This window comes from Vipera ursinii (assembly GCF_947247035.1).
Source record: "Vipera ursinii genome assembly, chromosome: 10".
NCBI lineage: Eukaryota > Metazoa > Chordata > Lepidosauria > Squamata > Viperidae > Vipera > Vipera ursinii.
This window is the reverse complement of record NC_139520.1, coordinates 19951703-19973033: the sequence shown is the minus strand read 5'-3', so window position 1 is coordinate 19973033 and position 21331 is coordinate 19951703. Positions and strand designations below refer to the sequence as shown.

The window sequence follows — 21331 nt, the reverse complement described above, 5'->3', positions numbered from 1 at the left end:
GTCCTTGATGTTCTCTCTGAGCTTGGTTGCTTGCTTGAAGATATTTCATTCCCAGACCAGGTAACATTATCAGTGCAGTGAGTGGTATCAACCAAGATCAGCAGTCACCAAGGTCTCCATAGCAGAATGGAACAGCTCACCACAGCTAACTCGCCATGGGACAACTGAGATAATGGTACTCTAGATCCATTCCTCTCTTAATATTATTAGGGTGGCGATCTGCCTCTTCCTCCTTTCTTACGTTTTATTAAAATCATTGGGATTTCAACAATAACAACAACAATATTATTAATGTGATTAAGAGAGGAAGAGGTCTAGAGGGCAGTTATCTCATGTTGACTTGTCCTGTGGCAAATTGTCCACTTCGAGTTGTTCTCCACCCCTCCACCACTACATATATTGTCTTCTATCAGAAGAATTGAAATAAGTCAGGTACACAAGAATATCCAATTATTTTATATCACACACACACACACATGCAGGTGGCAATTTAAAATTACTGAAGCATTTCTTTCATTTTATTTTTGCTCACCAGCAGCCTCAACATCAAAACAATTTGAAAAAGGAGAAGTCTCTGCTTGAAAGTGGGAAATGTCTTTTTTTTCCCTACTACTTCTTTACCCTTCCCCCCTTCTCATTTTTTAAACCAGTTTTGTTTAAACACAACCAAGCCTTTGGGATTGTATGCAGCACGACATTCTGCAGTTAAGTGTAACTAAAACATGTATTTATCTCATCCAAGGTATTGTTGTTGAAAGCCATTAATTGCACACCTCCTCCCACTCACACTCACCTTAACAGCTGCTAATCTAATCTCTCTAAATGCATCACAAGCACAAAACTGAGGAATGAGTCCTGACATCCTATTTACAACTTCTAAAATCTGCCATATCGGGAAGGGAGCGACATAAAATAGAAGGGGACCAGCATGTTGAGCTGTGCTGGCGCGGTGGTTAGAATGCAGCACCGCAAGCTAATTCTGCTGACTGCCAGCTGACTGCATTTTGGCAGTTCGATCCTGACATGGCCAAGGTTGACTCAGCCTTCCATCCTTCTGAGGTCAGTAAAATGAGGGCCCAGATTGTTGGGTTCAAGAGGCTGACTCTGTAAACCGCTTAGAGAGGGCTGCAAAGCACTGTGAAGGAGTATATAAGCCTAAGTGGTATTGCTTAATGTGAAGGAAGGAAGGAAGGAAGGAAGGAAGGAAGGAAGGAAGGAAGGAAGGGAGGCAGGGAGGCAGGAAGGAAGGAAGGGAGGAAGGAAGGAAGGAAGGAAGGAAAGAAGGAAGGAAGGAAGGAAAGAAGGAAGGAAGGAAGGAAGGAAGGAAGGAAGGAAGGAGGGAGGGAGGGAGGAAGGAGGGTGGGAGGGAGGGAGGGAAGGAAGGAAGGAAGGAAGGAAGGAAGGAAGGAAGGAAGGAAGGAAGGAAGGAAGGAGGGAGGGAGGGAGGAAGGAGGGAGGGAGGGAGGGAGGGAAGGAAGGAAGGAAGGAAGGAAGGAAGGAAGGAAGGAAGGAAGGAAGGAAGGAAGGAAGGAAGGAAGGAGCAAGCCATGGTGGCACAGTGTTTAGAATGCAGTACTGCAGGCGACTTCTGCTGACTGCTGGCTGCCTGCAGTTCAAGTAGTAGATTTGCTTGATGTCTGCAAGTACCAAAGTGTATTATTTTGAACACTGTTTTCCAGTAGTTAACAGCTGTAAAAGTCTCACTCTTCCCATTTTATACATCTCTCTCTCTCTCTCTCTCAGTGTGTGTGTGTGTTTGTGTGGATATGTGTGGGTACGTGTGAGTGTGTTTTCACATCTGAGATGTTCTGCATAAAGCCTCTCTTTATCCTAAGTTAATTGTGGTACAGTTATTCTCTTGACTAAATCTCCCAGAGATTTTCCACTTGCTGTAAATCCTTTTTCTTTTCTATCTCACCTCACAATTCTTCCCTCCAAAATGATATTGTTTGATTCAGAAACAAAAGGAGGAACATGGCTTATCATTCAAAGACATGTGCCTCAGGTTCAGGAGGAAATTGTGGAGTTGGTCCCCCCCCCCTTTCTTTCCCCTGTCCCTATAGTCATAGGCACCACATTTTGTTGAATGCAGATGAATTTGCAAAAAAAAAAAAAAAAAGCATTGCCGGAACAACTAAGCTTTGGCAAAACTTCATATTATTGCAATCAAAGACACTGCAAAGCACCCCAATTAAGCCAAGGGTCTGACTAATATTAAATCTGGAAAGGCATCGTCTATTATTACAAACGCAGCAGGAACTCTCCTTGAAAGCAAAGGTTTCAAATGGAAAGAGGGGATGTTTATTCAGAGCCCCAGAGCTTCCATTGTTTTCCCGAGCACTTCTTGCTAGGGGTGGAGTGAAAGAGAGAGAGAGGGGTGGAGAGAGAGAGAGAGAGAGAAGGAAAGAGAGAGAGAAAGAGAGAGAGAGAGAGAAGTGGAAGTAAACATTTTAAAGCTGGAATCCATCTTTGTAAAATTGTTACTTCTAAAGGAATATGGTTCTTAGTTTAAGAATAGAATGTGGAAAGGTGGTTTCCTGTCAGGCTTTAATTCAAGGAGAATATTTGTAGCTCAGGGTTGAAACGAGGGGTACTTGATGCTCGCTGAGCTTGGTTGTTTTCTTGCAGACATTTCATTATCCAAACTGATGATGTTACCTAGCTGGGTAATGAAATGTTTAATGATGTTACCTAGCTTGGGTAATGAAATGTCTTCAAGAAAACAACCAAGCTCAGAGAGCACCGAGGTGCCCTCAAGCTTAGTTCTTCATGATTTCTTAGATGCATTTATGTTGTTTTCTGGGACATTAAAACACTCCTTGGCCACTGCCCTTTCCTAGGAGTGTCTTGACTTCTCATTCTAGACCAAAGCCTGGGATCTCCTGGTATGGCACTGCTGAAGTTCTCAGTTAAGTGTTGTCCCCTGATGAGACTATCTACGGCCACTTGCTCAATATTTAGGCTTAAGCTGCCTTCATGACCATGTTTCCAACACATCTAAAATGTTCCTCCAGTGCAAATTACTTGGGAAGCAAAAATGTGTCTCACTTGTTCAATTTGCATCCGCCAGAGGCCACCACAAACAGGGCGGGGATGTAACAGCATCTCTGGAGGGGATTGGGAATTTTTGGTTTATCTTTATCACATTTAAGGAGAAGTTTTAAACCATTTCTTAACACACCTATTTATTTTCATTTCTATAATAAAAATGGCAGCAACCTCCCAAACAACAGAAATAATGCCAGAATTATGACATATGCACGGTGGCCTCATCGCACAAATGCTGCCATTACATACTTGAGTCTCAATATCTGATGCAAATATGTAAGATATGGTGTTTGCATTATGACCTCGTGATAATATTGGTCTTTATGTGCCCTGTGGAAAATGGATCACTGATTTCAATTAGCACAGTCTTGAGTTGATTTCACACAGTAGGACACTACATAAAAGGAGAGATCTGCCCTACAAGGGCAGGTGATCCATTCTTGGTGGATCCCATGTGATCTCTGCAGAAAAACCAGTTGGCCTGAAGACATTGTTGAACTATAATATAATAAGACACTGTTGAACTATAATATAGGTATTTTCTCCATTACTCCAGCAAATTCATTGGAGAAGTCAGTAATGCTAGAAATGGTTAGTTGGAACTAGAAGACGCAGCAAGCAAAGAACATGCTGGGTGGATAACATCAAATCTGATGCAAATAGCAACATACAACAGTTGAACAAAGCTGTGCTTGACAGGGTAGTATGGAGAGCCCTTGTTTATAATGTCACCAAGAGTCTGACACAGCTGAATGGTTAAAACAACAACTTCAGCTGTAGGTAACATATGGAGTCTCACAGAAATTTGACCTCTGAAGGTACACAGAAACATCTGGAGGGTCACAGAAACACAATCTCTGATTCAGTCAACTATATATGCTTGATTTGATTTGCTCCACTTTCAAGGTAGGACTATTCCTTAGAACCTCAGTAGAAGACCTAGGGCATAGAGTTCCAGAATATCTTCTGCACAATTGTACATTGTATGTCATACTTTCATGCAGATTAGAGATTGCTGCTCACTAGATGTTATTGTTGAAACTCAACAATACTCTGGCCACCTTATGAGAAGGAAGAACTCACGGGAGAAGAGCCTAATGCTGGGAAAGATTGAGGGCAAGAGAAGAAGGGGACAACAGAGAATGAGGTCGCTGGATGGAGTCACTGAAGCAGTAGACATGAACCTAAATGGATTCCAGAAGATGGTAGAGGACAGGAAGGCCTGGAGGAATGCTGTCCATGGGGTCGCAATGGGTCGGACACGACTTCACAACTAACAACAAGAAGAAGATGTCATTGTACTAAAGTTACCAGAACATTCCTTCATTGGCTTTAGCTAAAAGTTGAAGCTGAATAATCAATTCAAACCAGAGATAAAATTCCTTGACAGCAATACACTCCCCAAAGCAATAAGACAGCTTATATCACCGGATAGCACCAAACCCTTTGCACAGGCCTTTCACCGGTCTTTTGTTATTCTGCAAGTGATGAACTACCTCTGTTCAAGCTCCATTCTTCCAGCCTCCCAAGTTAGCAGGAACTGTGCCTGACATTTTTATGGAGCACAGGGAAATGTTAAATAGCCAGATGTACCAGAGCTTCTGCAGTGCAATTCTTAAGCGCATATTTTGAACACTGTGAAATATGAATCTGCCACAAACTCCCTTTCTTTGGGGAACAGTAGCTGCAATAAAAGTTTCCGGGCACCATGTCCAGGAAAGGAACTAAGATATTTTAAAACACAGGCATTGGGTAGGACAAATAAATTAAAAGGAGGAAAGTGTAGAACAGGTTTGTTCTCCAAGGTACTGTCCTTCTATCTATTATATTTTTTGAAAAAACAAAACTTTAAATCACATCCATCCTACATTCTCTAGCTCTCCCCAAAAGAAGAATACATGATAATAACATGGTAAATCACAGGCTCCTTAGTTGCACTTCAAGAGTTAGTAGAAACTGAAATGCCCTCGTTTGTCAAGTTTTCTTCCCGGGGATAGTAACAAGCTAGCCCAAAGGGGTAAGGAATCTGTTAAGTTTTCATCTTTGCACTTTTGTCTTTCTAGATAAGAGGCGTCTCTTTGCTCCCGCTAAATGTGTGAACAGAAAAGAGCAGCGGGGAAAAAAAAAAAGTTTCACGCAAATAAGGGACTGGATAACTGGGTTTGAGGACTTTGGGATTCCCAGAAAGCTAATCACAAGGGTCATTAAAACCTATATCAATCTCTTGCCAAGGTTGCCAAGGTTGGAGATCCCTGATCTAGATCTCCGGAGATTTGGGATATTTTGAAGAGGTATCTGAGCAGCTGTACAAAGAGAATCAGAGCCTCAACAAATGACAGTCTTGCTTAACACCTAGCAATCTTATTCATTCTTCCAAAATGATTGTGGATTCTGCCCAGACTCCCAACAGATCCCATTGCTTGGTGGAGACACACATATTTAATTTGTTCATTTAGCTTGCTATTATTGGCTACTTGAGAAATGTGAGTGCCAATTTATTAAAGAGTCGGGCAGAAGAGAACGATGGTAAAATGAAAATAAGGGCTGCAGTATTAAAAGCAATTAAGGAGCAAAGGGTATTTAAAAAAATGGGAAACTAGGCAAGGCACAAAGCCAGAAGGATAACAAGTCCTGAAAAGCAATCAGATATCACTAAAAACTTTTTTTTAAAAAAAACCCTAAACCGGTCAATAGAGAAACGAAAAGCAGCTCCGTAGAACCAGGAAAGGCAGCTTCGTGTCAGCCCTCTTGGGTTACACCAGAGAGGAAGCATGACCAGATGAGCTAATTCTACTTTACTGTAAGGCTACGTTAACTGATTTTTCCAAGTCTGAAGGTGCAAACTTCTTGCCAGTATATCTGATCAATTAGGGCGGGTCCTTCCTTCCTAAGTTTCTTTCTCTCAATGGCTGTTGAACCTCCCTTCTTTCTTCTTACTGTTTCCTAGGCTGCATCTATTTCCTTCTCCTCCCCAAGGTCTTCCATGCATTCCATTACACACTCAGATGCTCCCGGATCTCCTTATGCCTCCCGCTTACAGAATATCCTAACATTAGTCCCTCCATTCTTCAGGAGAGGGGGGGGAAATGACCCATCGTGAACCTTTCCCTACCAAATCAACCAATTTTTGTACGCAGCAAAAACCACGGGACTGCTTTTGTCTAGTCAGTCTTGTCCTGACTCTGTGAACCATCCCAGACTCTACACGTACATTGTCCATGGAGATTCTCAGCCATACAGGTCATGGTTGTCCCAAAGGTGCTTTTTCAGGCGGCAACTGGACTTCCTTATTTTTCTTTGAAGACCTTTCGCTTGTCATCCATATTATGTAAATATAATATAAATCCTTCCATTCCCCACCACCGGTCAGAGCTGAAGAAGCTTCTTGGATGAGAAGCGAGAGGTCTTAAAAGAAAAACAAAAAAGTCCAATTGCCTCCTAAAAAAAGCATCTTTGGGTGCACACACATTGCCCCCCCCACACACATACACACATTACCCCTACACACACATACATAGAAGATGCATTTTTCCTTTTTCTTTTTTTTTATTTTTGAGGTGTGCCGTTGTGCCCGCAGTAAAAAATGACAATAAAGATTATCTTATTTTATCTGGAATATTCAGTGTATGGATCCCGCTTACAAAGCCTCTAGATAAAGGTCAGGAGAATTTCTGGAAGTCTGGGGTGGACCTGCTAGCATCTGCCCCTTCTCAATGCACGGATCAGCTACAGAACTGAGCAAAGCTATCTCTGTGAGGTTGTACTCATCTCAGATTAAGAGGGTTGGTGATTTATAAATTGTTTACTGCTTTATCTGTCTTATTCCAGCAGAGTTTATTTCTCCTGTTCCACAGTGCATGCCCATTTATGATTTGTGCAGCTGTTCTTCACTTGGAAGATTACAAATAGCGCACATTAGTTCTCAAGGCAACCTAGTCTCTGCTCCAGAATACTATTGCTTATATAAGAGCTGGAAATCAGAATAACAGGGTTGAAAGAGGCCTTGCAGGTCTTCTAGTCCAACCCCCTGCTCAGGCGGGAAACCCTATCCCATTTCAGACAAATGGATGTCCAGTCTCTTCTTGAAAACCTCCATTGTTGGAGCACCCACAACTTCTGGAGACAAGCAGTTCCACTGTTTAATTGTTCTCACTGTTAGGAAATTTCCCCTTAGTTCTACATTGGTTCTCTGCTTAGTTTCCATCTGTTGCTTCTTCTCCTGCCTTCAGGTGCTTTGGAGAATAGCTTGACTCCCTCTTCTTTGTGACAGCCCCTCAAATAGTGGAAGACTGCCATCATGTCACTCCTAGTCCTTCTTTTCATTAGACATACTCAATTCCTTCAACCATTCTTCGTATGTTTTAGCCTTCAGTTTAGTCTCTAATCATCTTTGTTGCTCTTCTCTGCACTCTTCCTAGACTAGAGTCTCAACATCTATTTTATATCGTGGCTATCAAAACTGGATGCAATATTCCAAGTGTGGTCTTACCAAGGCTTTAGAAAGTGGTCCTAACACTTCATATGATCTTGATTCTATCCCTCTGTGAAAGTCATAAATGCCCTTAGAATATGACTTAGGGACCAGCAGCTGGAATGCACACTTTATGGAAGGTAGATAGAATCCATCTTCCACAGGTCATGTGTATGTGTGTTTTGGGTGTGTATGTATGCATGTGCACACTTTGGTTACAAGTATCAAGGGAGAACCTTGCCGGCAGAAACTTCTTTCAGCTGAATAATTGATCTCAGACACATTGACCGAGAAGCACTCAGGGAATAAACAGTTAAGCCAATAACCTTAAAGTAGGCTGGTAGTAAAGTGCAAAAACCAGAGAAGGGGAGTTAAATCTTTGGAGGGAGGCAGCAAATAAATTAAGGTGAACTTGTATTTCCAGAAGAGTTTTCAGCGTCATGTTTTCCCCTAAGAATAAACATTTCTCTACCATGCTTGGATCCTCGAAGATTAGGTTCATACAATATGCTCAGTATATCAAATAATTAAAATAGGCATGATCTGGGTTTGGCTCAACATGCTGTGACAATCCATCCCCGTGAGTTGTAAAGCTTGATTGATGGCTTAATGGGTTAGGCTATCCCAGCAAACTGTGATTTATTCAGTAAACTGCAATTAAGTGAAGCAGTATATCTCATCAAAAACTCTGGGATTTGGACAGCCAAAACCTGAACAAACTGGGCATATTCCATTTGAAATGCTGCAATTGATTAAATATTGGTTTTATTAAGTTATTTAATCCAGAAGAAGAAATGACAAAATCCACAGGGAGGATCTGGAAGGATTTCAGATGAGGAAGAGAGACATTTCTCTGTCTCTTCTGCATCTTTTCCTTTTGTTTCTGCTTTGGTTATAGTTATAGAAAAGCTGGATGGAAGGTTTAAGTGACTACTAAAAATCATAGTAGTAATTATGATGAATTAAGTCACAATCTGTCCAATCGTATTGACTGGCAGGGTTTTTAGAATAGATCAAAGTAGTACTTCAAAGAACTTGAAACTAATTAAAGGGGATTCACTGACCCAAAACAAAGTATACTGACTTTAAAATTAGGATTAGGGTGTGGAGGATAAGTAGTTCTAGATCATGAGACTAACCTAGAAAGTCCATATTTATGTAGAAATAGACCTTCATGCAAGTGTTTGAAGACTTGGGTATGAAGTTGTCTGCAAGAGATGATTCTATGTGTCTAAGAAAAGGTACTTGGATATTTACTTGCTTATTGCATTGTAACCCACCCAGAGTTGCTTTGGATAGCAGGATGAGTGGCATATAAATTTAATAATAAATAAACTCTTTCCTTTACCAAAACATGAATCAGTTGAACACCATACTGTAGCTCAGACATGTCAAACACAAGGCCCGGGGGCCGGATCCGGCCCGCGAAGTGATTTCATGCGGCCCGCGAAGCCATCCTGGAAACAGTGAGGGAACGGCCCCCACTGCCTTGGCCCTGGCCCAGAGACCCTCCTCCTGCCAGAGACCCCCAGATCTGTCCCACTCCTGCCCAGGCCCCCATAGGCACCCTTGATGCGAACGATGTAGAGCTGACCACGCCCACCCAGCAGGTCATACGCACTCTAGCCATGCCCACCCAGTAGGCCATGCCCACCCAGGCCACACCCACCCGGCCCCCTGAGGGCAACTGCAATGCTGATGCGGCCCTCAATGAAATTGAGTTTGACACCCCTGTGTAGCTCCTGTGTGTACAAGCCCAATATGCTGGATTCCAACAAGGGACATGCTTCATTGTGTAGCCTATGTACCTGGGAATCAGGTGACAAAGTTATGGTAAACAGGAATTAGGAACTCATTTTTTACAGCAGTATCATGGGAAAAAATCAGGAATTATTACTAGGAAGTTGACTATAGATTTAGTTCATCATGGAGAACCTACCTCCCAACATTTAGCTATTGGGATCAAAAGCCATTGAGATACCATCCTTCAATTGATTTGTCAATTACTTTGGAGTTGATTTCTATGAAGTAGTGTTTTCACCAGCCATACAATCTCGCCTCTTATTAGATATAGGGAATTGGTTCAAAAACAGATTTTCAGAAGCTGGAACAAGAAGTGTTTTCATCTTGTCTTTTCAGCTCAACCTGCCAAGAGTTTTTTCAAATCTAAGGGATGGTCTAAAGCCAACTCCCAAATGTGCCATCATGGCTTTTGGATAAGAAGCAGAATTGGTCAAGGGAAGGCATCAGGCAGAGATAAAAATAGAAATCTGAAATTGATTGTTTTTCCTTGAAAAAGTTTGATGCTGTATTTTTTTACTTTAGTAGATTACCAGCCTGAAAGGATGCTACTTTGTGTGTGTGTGTGTGTGTGTGTGTGTGTGCGCACACACACACACACACACACACACACACAAAAGCGGCTATAACAGCAAGAAAATTGTAGGCTATTTTCAGTTTCAAGACTTCTTCCCTCAGATTGCAGTGTCACCAGCTTTGGCCTCATTGGTTCGATTTAGAGATAGATCAAGAAGGGGTAAAAATCATGAAGGAACTTAGAACTGGCAAGACACCATTAATTCAAGAGGAGGAGGGGAAAACAAGGAAAAAAGCTGGACTATCCAAGGTCATGCAACTGGGTTATCTAGAGTAGACTTCAATTGCAGCTTTAATCATTAGAAACCATTGATGGAAGTGATCAGTCTACAAATTAGAGTATAGAAAGATGCAGATAAATAATCCAATTGTCTGGAGTAAAGGAGACACATCCCTTTGAATTCAGGAAGCTAAACAGATTGTATATTAATAGGTAGTTTGTCTTGATAAGAAGGGCCCAGAAAGCCTACAAAATTGTGAGACATTTCTTTGAGTTCTTGTTCCAGTTCCCTTGGATGGGTGCAAAGGAGCCCGAGGCCTTCTTTCAGCCCTTGATAGCTCACAACAGTGTGTTGAAAACCATAGGTAGCTGGTTGGAACACAGGAGGTATGGCTTGTTAAGACAAGGGCACACATCACCATTGTGTGAAGATTTTACCTGGTCCATCTTTTCTGAGATGGCAGATCTTGGAAAAAAAGCTACTTGAAGCTACTAGACAAATGAAAAGACTCAAAAAGTCGATGCTCCCTTCCATCAATTTCCACTGACTTGTTCAGCTGAAAACATTCCTTGTTTTAATATGATAAATCATGAATATAACAGAGCGGCTTGCCTCCAGTTTGTTACACTCATTAACAGAATCCTCAGATAATATTCTGATACGAAGGAGAAGGAAAACACAATTGATCCCAGAATAAAGGATTAGCTTTGGACTAATAGCAAACTTGAAAACAGTCATTCGAAATAGCACACTTAAGCATCTAATTCTACAGGAACCAAAGCAGTAATCAACGTTCCTTGAAATTAGGAGTAATTCCTTTGTATCTCTCTTGAGTCACTTCTTAGAAGTGGCATCTAATCCATTGTCCTTTGTCCCATCCTGTACAGTTCTAAGATAGGCTACATTTATCTAGTTTGAAATACCATCATTTTATTTATGCAACCATTTCCAGAAATTAATGCTTTTGAGTGCCAATTGCAATAAATCTCAATTAAACTGCTCCAAGCATCAAACAATGTGATCCCAACAATAGAAACAGGTTTTTTTCAGATGTCCTACAGCTATCGTCCCAAGTAAGATGCAAATCTGCTCCTGTTTATTAATAACAGCTAGCTGGGGAAAAAACTAGCACAAAGATGTTGTTCAGATATTACTGCAGCTCTTAAAACTCCCCAAAATGATTTAAACAGAGTTCTTAAAGCTCTACCTGAAGCGACGTGGATCAATTCCTCTGGATTGATTATGTACCATCAAGTAGTTTTCAAATCCTAGTGGTCATAGATTTTTTTCCCCCATCGTGATCTATCCTTCTAAAGTCCCCTGAAACCTTTTCATTTTATAAAACAGGAAATTGCATATAATAAGCACCCCCTTTCACCTCTATTTCTGGTGTGTTTTTTTCCTCCGTGGTATTTAATTACATACATGGAGTTAAGATTTGTTCATCTCTGTCCCCAAGAGTGTCTAATTTCTGTTTTTAATGCTTTGTAGAAACTTGAAAGGGGCCAAAAGGACTAATGAGCTTAAAAGATCAAATAGAGAAAGCTTTGGGAATTGAATATCAAACTAGATAATATCATCAGTACTAGAAGAGGGTGGAGTCTGCTCTTATTTTTAAAATATTATTTTATTTCTTTAAAAAAATATAAGAGTAAACCCAACTCCCTTTAAGCACTGATGATGTTACCTGCTTTGGTAATGAAAAATCTGCAAGAAAACCATTATTTTATTTTATTTTATTTATTTATTATTTTAATTCCATTTATATCCCGCCCTTCTCCGAAGACTCAGGGCGGCTTACAAGCTTAGCAGTAGCCTTCATTCTATGTATATGCCTGCTTATTAGGGCTTTCACACACACCCCAAGCGGCATTATTACAAAGTCAGCTTAATTGCCCCCAACAATCTGGGTCCTCATTTTACCTACCTGGGAAGGATGGAAGGCTGAGTCAACCTTGAGCCTGGTGGGACTCGAACCTGCACTAATTGCAGGCAGCTGGTGTTACTTACGGAGGCATTAGCCCACTGCTCCACCAAGGCTCTATTAACCTCCGAAAGAGACAAAGACCCCACAGTTGAGCCCTGAACTACAAATATCCCTTAGCAAATATTCCTTAGCAAATATTCCTAGCAGGCAAATGTGCCTTCATATTGTTTAATCTACAGGATATTCCAAGAATATTTGAGTCCTGGAGGAGGAAAAAAAATCTTGCGAGGTACAATTGAAAAATGGTACAAAGTCCCCCGGAAGCAGTCTCAGTAGGAAAAATAAATTCACTGTTAAAGGTCCACTTTCAGTGAGAGACTGGTTTTTAATGATAGGCCTAAAAGTAACATACATTTCAATCCTTTTCTTCCCATACATCAAACAAGCTTTTTTTCTAAATCTTTTTTTTCCCTGAAGCCACGGGAGATGTTGTGTAAAATAATTGGAGTAGGAAGATCAGATTCAAGTTGTTGCCAATTATCTCTGGATTTATCAAGGACTGTCTCCATGCACTGAGCTAAATTATTTATTTATTTTATTTATTTATTTTAATTCCATTTATATCCCGCCCTTCTCCGAAGACTCAGGGCGGTTTACAAGCTTAGCAGTATTGTTATTGCTTAACAATAGTTACTTAACAAGTGCTGATTGAATAAATTACAATACATTGGGTTCACACAATAAAGCAGTGCATAATGAATTTGGAAGGGACCTTGGAGATCATCTAGTCCAACCCCCTGCTCAGGCAGGAAACCCTATCCCATTTCAGGCAAATGGCTGTCCAGTCTCTTCTTAAAGACTTCCATTGTTGGAGCATTCACCACTTCTGGAGGCAGGTGGTTCCACTGATTAATTGTCCTTGTTCTCAGGAAATTTCTCCTTAGTTCTAGGTTGCTTCTCTTCTTGGTTAGTTTCCCCCTGTTGCTTCTTGTCCTGCCCTCAGGTGCTTTGGAGAATAGATTGATCCCCTCTTTTCTGGGACATCCCCCCAGTACTGGAAGACTGCTATCATATCACCCCTAGCCCTTCTCTTTGTTAGACTAGACATTCCCAGTTCCCGCAACCATTCATTGTATGCTTTAGCCTCCACTCCCCTAATCATCTTTGTTGCTCTTCTCTGCACTCTTTCCAAAATCTCAGCATCTCACTCTCCTTGCTAAAACATCTCAAGCACTCTGCCCTTTGTCCTTGGCTAAATCATTTGAATGAAAAGAGGGTGGCTGGGGGCCAGATTCATCCTTATCACCCTGCAACCTCATGTCGCACCCTATACTATCATAATGGGCAAGCAACAGCTATCTTAGCTGTGAGATGAGTGAGTTGGGGCCAAACTCAAGGATGTTGGCAGCAGAATCTATAAGAAGTGCCAGACAAAGATATGAGAAATGAGGGGGTAATTTAATGCAATTGTTCCACCCAGTTCCCCAGGGATGCGATTAGCTATGTTGAAAACTTTAAGTGCTCCTTTTGGTGTAGAGTAGGGAGAATTAATGATTATTTACCGTGACTTTGTTTGTTTGCTTATTTTTAAATCTGAGATGGCTGCATTAGTCGTTTTTTTTTTAAAAAAATTAATCTCCTCCTGTTCCCAAAGCAAGCTCCCTAAAGCATTATCTAAAAGTTTCTTTCGCCAGAATCCTGAACAACGCCTTGCCTTAAAAGCAATGGTAATTGTGGTATTACCGTTTTAACGGTAAGTGCAATTCGCTGATTTTTATTCCTGGATTGAAAAACTTGAATTGCAGAGGAAATCATGGCCACTTCCCTTTCCAATAGACCTGGCATCTCAGGGTTAGCAAAATCAAAATTCATTCCTACCCTGAAATGCTGCAAAGTAGAAATCACAAGATTTTTCTGTAACTTGACAAAGAATTTGGATCACGTAGAAGTTAATACAAATATCTTTCAATCAGATTTTCATCAGATTATTAATATCTGCAGAGTTACACCAACCTTGATGTCATCTAAATAATACATCAATAATATGGATTAATTACTGGAGGGTGCATTTCTATTCTCAAATAAATAAATAAGCAGCTGTTCTTTCATGCCCACGTGAATTGTTCACTGGAGGATTTAAATCAAGTGCAACTAATCAATCTAAAAGAAGAAATAATAAATAACGTAAATATAGATAGAAAGATGAGGCAGGTTAACAGGTCAATGGACAGAATATATTACTCAGAAGTATTTTGTTTTCAACTGAACTGTGTGAACTCTTGAATGCCATTGAATCTTATCTAGTCTGGCCTAACTAACTAAGGAGAACTAAGGAGAAATTTCTTGACAGTTTGAACAATTAATCAGTGGAACAACTTGTCTCCAGAAGCTGTGAATGCTCCAACACTGGAAATTTTTAAAAAGAGATTGGACAACTATTTGTCTGAAATGGTATAGGGCTTCTTTCCTGAGCAGGGGGTTGGATTAGAAGACCTCCAAGGTCCCTTCCAACTCTGTGTTCTGTATTCTGGCCCAGGTGCAAAGTGCCAGTCTGGGAACATTCGTGTGAAATAGACATAATAAGCATAAGCAACAAAGTAGCTGAACTCATAACATGTGGATCTGGTTGTTCATGCCTGACAATAGTAGAACAAAAATCAAAGGACTGGAAAAGATCACAAACTATCAAGATCTGAAAATTGCAATTAAAAGTGTGTATGGCATACAGAAGCCATGGTGGTACTGTTTGTTATTAATGCACTGGGAGTCATACCTAAAAATCTTGGACAACCACTTAGAAAATCTGCACAAGGAGAAAATTTCCATCTGTCAATTACAAAGGCCACATTGCTTGGATCTGCACATATACTAAATCAACACATTGCAACATCCTAGGTTCTTGGGAAGAACTTGATGTGTATGAAGGCCAGCACCAGGTGAAGAACTGGCGACTTACCCATTGTTGTACATATCATAATAATAAATCTTGAAAATTAATTCCTTTGCAATAGAAATATTGGCATCTAGGGAATATATGTAACATGTAGAGAGAGATAGTAGTGGTAGTCAATAGATATATGATTTTAAAATGGGACTGGACAAATCCTTGGAGAATGAGGCTCTCAAATGTTACTGGTCTGGATGGGCTTGATCGTACCCTACTGAATCGTATGTAATGGTAAAGGTTTCCTTGTCAGTCGTGCCTGACTCTAGGGCACGGTGCTCATCTCCTTTTCTTGTCTGAGAGACCCAGCATTCTCCAAAGACAATTTCCATGTTACCTTCCCACCAAAGTGGGAAGAGCCTTGGTGGAGCAGTGGGCTAATGCCTCCTTAAAGTAACACCAGCTGCCTGCAATTAGTGCAGGTTCGAGTCCCACCAGGCTCAAGGTTGACTCAGCCTTCCATCCTTCCGAGGTAGGTAAAATGAGGACCCAGATTGTTGGGGGCAATTAAGCTGACTTTGTAATAATGCCGCTTGGGGTGTGTGTGAAAGCCCTAATAAGCAGGCATATACATAGAATGAAGGCTATTGCTAAGCTTGTAAGCCGCCCTGAGTCTTCGGAGAAGGGCGGGATATAAATGGGATAAAAAAGTGGTACCTATTAATCTACTCACCTCTGCCTGCTTTTGAACTGCTAGGTGGGCAGGAGCTGGAGCAAGGGATGGGAGCTCACCCCATTGTACAGAGATAACTACACTCAGGTCTCAAACATGGATTGTCAGCTCTCCAAGTTCAGCTTACCCTACTGAACTGTAACTACTATATCTCAAATAGTGGTTTGAATTTGGAAAGAGCTGTTTGTCCATGTGTGCGTGTCCCCAGAATGTACCTGGTTGACCACAGACTTCTTTGAACCTCTGGTTTGAAGCTAGAAGGCCTATTCTGGTGTTTGTGTGTGTGTGTGTTCTTCCATCTGTCTTTATGTTTCAGCCTGGTTGGAGCTCTGAGGAAGGGGGTTGAGTCTAAAAGCTTTTCCAAACTGCAGCATGAAATCATAACAGATGCATAATAAGGTGAAATGACTTGCTGCACCAGTAAATTTATTAAAAAGTTATTATTCACTGGGAGAGGGAGAACAAAGGCTTTATTGACTGCTAATTATCTATGGGGACTAAAAAAAAAGATTGGTCAGCCATCTCTGACTTTCCAATCCCCACAAGATGCAAATGTTGATTTGAATCCAGTTGTGCACACAGAAATAATAATAATAATAATAACTTTTATAATCAAGTTTCTTAAGAAGACTGGAACTTTTCTTCTTCTCTTTCTCTGTTGTAAAGTCAATTTGTAAACCACGGGGGGTTGACCAACAACTCGAATTGCAGCCCTGGCTGTGAGATTGAAGACATACACATTTGCCAACAGAGACACTGTGTTATTAGAATAAAGAATATGATTAATTAGTCACTTATTTTGAGTGATTTTCCCTGTTCCCTTCTCCACTGGTGTTGCTGTTGCCTGCTGCGGCCTCTGACTATACCATTGCATTGTGCATACCAAAGAGAGGTGGAAAAATACACATTTTGTTTGAAAGACGCCATGTAATTCAACAGCCCACAATTCAACAGGGCTGCAGGTAAAAGTCTCAAAAGCTCCATTAGCCCACTTCAAAGAAAACAGCTACCTTGGAAAAGTCTCTTTTATTAATCTGTGTTGTGATTCAGGGTCAGCCTGTGGGTTCGGCAGTTGGGTCGGACGACTCAGAGGAGGAGGAGGGGGGTGTTGAAGAGCTTGATGAGAATAATATTGAGGCTCCACAGAGCCCTCAGCCAGGCCCCTCCCACCTGGTCACAACGCAGACCCAGCTGTGTGAGCCTGACAGCGTGGATGAAGATGACCCACAGCTGGCCCTGTTCAAGGACGCCCGACGCAGGAGGCAGTCAATCAGGAATAAACAGAGGAAGGCAATGGGGCACCTTGGAAGGAGGCAGAGAAAAGCCACGCCCTGAACTGTATAAAAGGGGAATGCGTGGGAGGGCTGGTTTGCTGAAGGCAACCGCTTGAATAGCTCCTGTTTCATGGTTCGTGTCTTGTTCTGTTTGCTTTTGTATCCATAAATTTGGCAGGCTTAGTTCCAGCCTCTTGCCTTCTTGTAAAAGGGGTTGTCCCTGCCTTTTCTGCAGGGCCGGTAGCAGGCTGGTACAGAACAATCTGCTGTCTGACGATGCTATATCCCAGGGGTCTTCGAACTTGGCCCTTTTATGACTTGTGAACTTCAACTCCCAGAATTCCTCAGCTAGCATGTCTAGCTGTGGAGTTCTGGGAGTTGAAGTCCACAAGTCATAAAAGGGCCAAGTTTGAAGGCCCCTGCTACATCCCAATGTTGGGAATACCTGAGAAGTAATAACAGCCAGAAGGCAGATCTGTAGCTCACAAAGGCTTCTGCCTTTTAACAAAAGTTGTTAGTCAGAAAAGGTGCAATCAGGCTCCAACGTCTCAAAGAAAAAAAACCCTGAAATGATAGCTTCTTCTTTTTTTTTAAATAAGGTATGTGGACATTCTCTCTTTTATTTTGCTCTCTTATTTAATGAAGCTGAAACTGATTAAGAAATAGTCCAGCCCTTTTGATCCTGGAAAAAATAAGAGATCGAAAGAAATGGAATTCTATAGAGTTTGATTGCTCCCACAAAAGTTTAACTGCTCCCCTAACTCAGATGTGCAGATTTATATGTCAGAGTAATCAGGGCTAGAAAGGCAGGAGACAGAGGGTAAAAGAAATGAATGTTTTTATGAAGCTCGTATAGATAAAATGCTTTGTCAACACAACCAAGCTGTATGTACGCTAGGATAGTGCTCATGATTGCCATCATTTCGAGACAAAAGTCAACCATTTTTTTGCCATGCTGACAAATCCTACAAATTCCAGAGTGGCCACTAAATAGAAGCAATCAGATGACCAATCTGTCTGATGTCTCCTTCTTGCACCAGCTAATTACTCTTCTGCATCGCCATTTAAGCCTTGGGAAATTTGAGACATTTCACTCTGTTTCAGACAATAGCTAATCTTGCTTCGTCTCAGGAACTTGAGCTCATAAGTTAATGAATCATCATGCCTTGCAGAAAAAAAAACAGCATATATAAATGAAGACTGTTTACTTTGTCAGAATGGGGGCTAGGCAGCTGCTACTTCAAGAAGACAATAGCTTGATGAGTGGCCAGAATTAGAGCTAGGACTTGGAGACTTCAAGATTTAAGCGTTCTCAACGTGGTTTTGTCTTTATTGTGCCTGATGATAAAAGTTGCATTTGTGTGTCCCCATATTGTCAACTGCTAAGCATGGAGAAAGTTAAGATGATGATGATGATGATGGTGATGATGATGATGATGATGATGATGATGATGAGGAGGAGGAGGAGGAGGAGGAGGAGGAGGAGGAGGAGGAGAACCAAGTACTCTTTATTCAGGATAAGCAAGTTGATGTTCTCTTGAGGTGGATTTGGACAACTATAACAATCTATGTCATTAATTGTCAGGCTCCAAAAACGGAGAAAGACACATTGAAGGTCTTTTAAGCAGTTTTCTTTCTTGTTCACCACCTATAGACACAAATCTTGCCAAACTAAAGCAGACCACTTGCATCATTAAACATATATTCTGAGAACTATTAGGAAGAAGCCACTTTCACTCTATTTCTCCTACACAAACTATCTAAACTTCATTGTCTCTTGGCCCTCTGGAATGCCATCTCTCCTTCCTGGGAATCTGGACTACATTATATCACATGAACCTTACTATTACATTCAGGTCAGGAGCACCAAAGCACTTCTGGGTTGAGAAGATTAGCCAGGGACATCATGGCTGCCTGGAGGATGGCCAGTTGGGGGCTCTTTTCATGTCCCCATTACGTTGCCCACCAAAGTGGTACCCATCTATCTACTCACAGTCACCCGCTTTTGAACTGCTGGGTTAGCAGGAGCTGGAGCGAGTGACAGGAGCTCACCTGTCACTCACCTATATGGCGACTGGATTTTGAACCTGAGCCTGTCAGTTGTCAGCCCAGCATCCTAACCACATGAGCCACTGTGAGTCATAAGTAGCTATGATGTCTTGGACTAACAGGAATTGAATCTAGTAAATTGTTAGGTTTTACCAGATACTTGTTCCCACGTGAAGCCTTCATATATAGGAATCCAGCAAAGATTTTGGCAAAATCAACCACCAAAACTCAACTTTGCTCATCAAAGATAATTGGTTTTGCTCCTTTTCACCTACAGAATTGCAATGTGAGACTTGGATGTCCATTCACATCTGCTTGGGCTTTACGGTAGAAGTGAAGAACTCTGATAAAAAAAATGGACTTGAAAAGCAATGAATGGAGAATCATTACTTAAATAAAGAATCATGAGCTCTGAAGGAAGGAGAGAAAGAGATCTGTTTCCATGACATTGCTGTGACTCTCATTTTATATTCCTTTGAAAAGCACAATGAAGGATGCAAAATCTCTACGGTACTGTCACCCTCCAAGTACATCTTTTCTCCATACTCATCACAATACCAAATAAAAGACATTAGTTTCACACTAAGGTAACTAAAAAGAGGCCAAGTTTACTTTAGCCAGATCCTTTGATTGGACCAGCCTCTTTCAATCCACATTACAATCTCTTTGAGGCAGGAGAAGAGAAATGATGGCTAAAGAACATCAGAGATGGAAACAACTGGCTGGGTGGTGGGGAAATTAACTTCCAAAGGCTCAAGGAACTAATCAGCCTTGAATGACAACATTTATTAGCATAGGGTCTAGTTAATTTTGCTGAGGCGACGTAGGTCAAAGTCAGGATATTGTTTGGATGGAGAGTTGGATTTCAAAAAATAAATGACTAGAATAAATTGCATACATTGAGGAATCTAGGAATGGAGGTCCAAAGCTTGTTGAGGGAACCAATGTCAAAAAATATAATTCAGTGATTGATCATATATACCATATGCTGGAGGACCCAGGTTAAATCCCCAGTATCTACAATTGAGAAGGCCTAGCAGCAAATCATAGGTAAGCTTCTACTTGAGTTCAGCATCTTAAATAAGTTGTTCAGAGTAAGCAACAATACAATAAGTCAACAACTGAAATCGGTAACTCTCAATTCCTAGTGATGTCCATCTTGCTTCTTGTTGTTTCAACCAATTGGACTTTAGAGAAAACGCAGCTGGCCGGATTCCACTCCCCACCATCTTTGAATTTCAGTTCTTGAATTCAAATTCACCCTAGACTAAGAGGAGTTTTCTTGTATATCTGAAGAATGCAGATATAATAAAAAAAATGAATGTGCAGTGACCGAATTTTGCTGACTCTCTTTTTTAACTAATTCCTTTAGCCGAGTGTGAACTTCTTATTGACCGGTGTTCTTTTTTTCAAAATGCCAATATAACAAAGAGCAGAATCAGATTCCAGTGTTCTTCTCCTGATTGCCTTTTCTTTCCATCACAGGATTTCCTTGTGAGTTATAAATGGTCGTCATGTACTTCACTTTGATTGACAAATAGAAATGGAAAGTTAACAAAAGGCAAGAATCACAGATACCTCAGTGTCCCAGTTGCCTAGACAAAATGACAATAAAGGCAGAAGGAAGGGAATGAGACCTGCTGGCTTTCTTCTTCCCCAACTCTTTTTCTTTGCACAAATCCCAAGATTTGACATGTGGATGAAAAGCAACAGTGCTTCCAGTCTAAATCATAACGCGCTTGTCTTCACTGTGACTTTTTGCAATCCTAATGTCAGGCATGAAGAATCAGGACCACACGGTAAGTTCTAATTAACCTAATTTGTTGTTCATTCCTGTACATAAGAATCCAGTCAAGTAACTTTAGTCAGAACTCAATTGGCACTAGGTAAGAGTCAGTGGAATTCAAGATTGTTTGTGGGAACTTAAGGACTCCAGGCTGCTGACTCTCTTGACTCCTGACTCCACCTTCAGGCTCTGCCTGTTCTTCTCCTACACATAGCACATATGTCTGACTCTCAAATTAACTGTGTTTGTTGTTCAGCGGTTGGCTCCAAAATTTACCTGGATCCAATATTAAATCAGGTAGGCCATTTTTCATTTCTATCTATTCACTTAACCTACAAGTCACTTGAAGGGGGGAAAAAAGGAAAATATAAGTAACTTTGCAGCTTTGCAGCTTTGCAATCAGGAATGGGGATATGGAGATAGCAGCCTGGGGCTCCCAATTTGCATGTGTGCCTTTATCAGACATTAATTCTGCCAATACCACTGACAACTTCAATGTCCCTGAAGCTATTCCAGGCTTTCCATCATTTAAAGGGCATTTCACATCCTGCCTCCTGATCAC

General features: G+C 41.1%; 1 protein-coding gene across 1 annotated transcript in view; it reads right to left on the bottom strand.

Moving 5' to 3' along the window:
• CDH13 (cadherin 13) overlaps positions 1 to 21331 on the bottom strand; it is a 388341-nt gene that overhangs the window by 300972 nt on the left and 66038 nt on the right. The window lies entirely within an intron of this gene.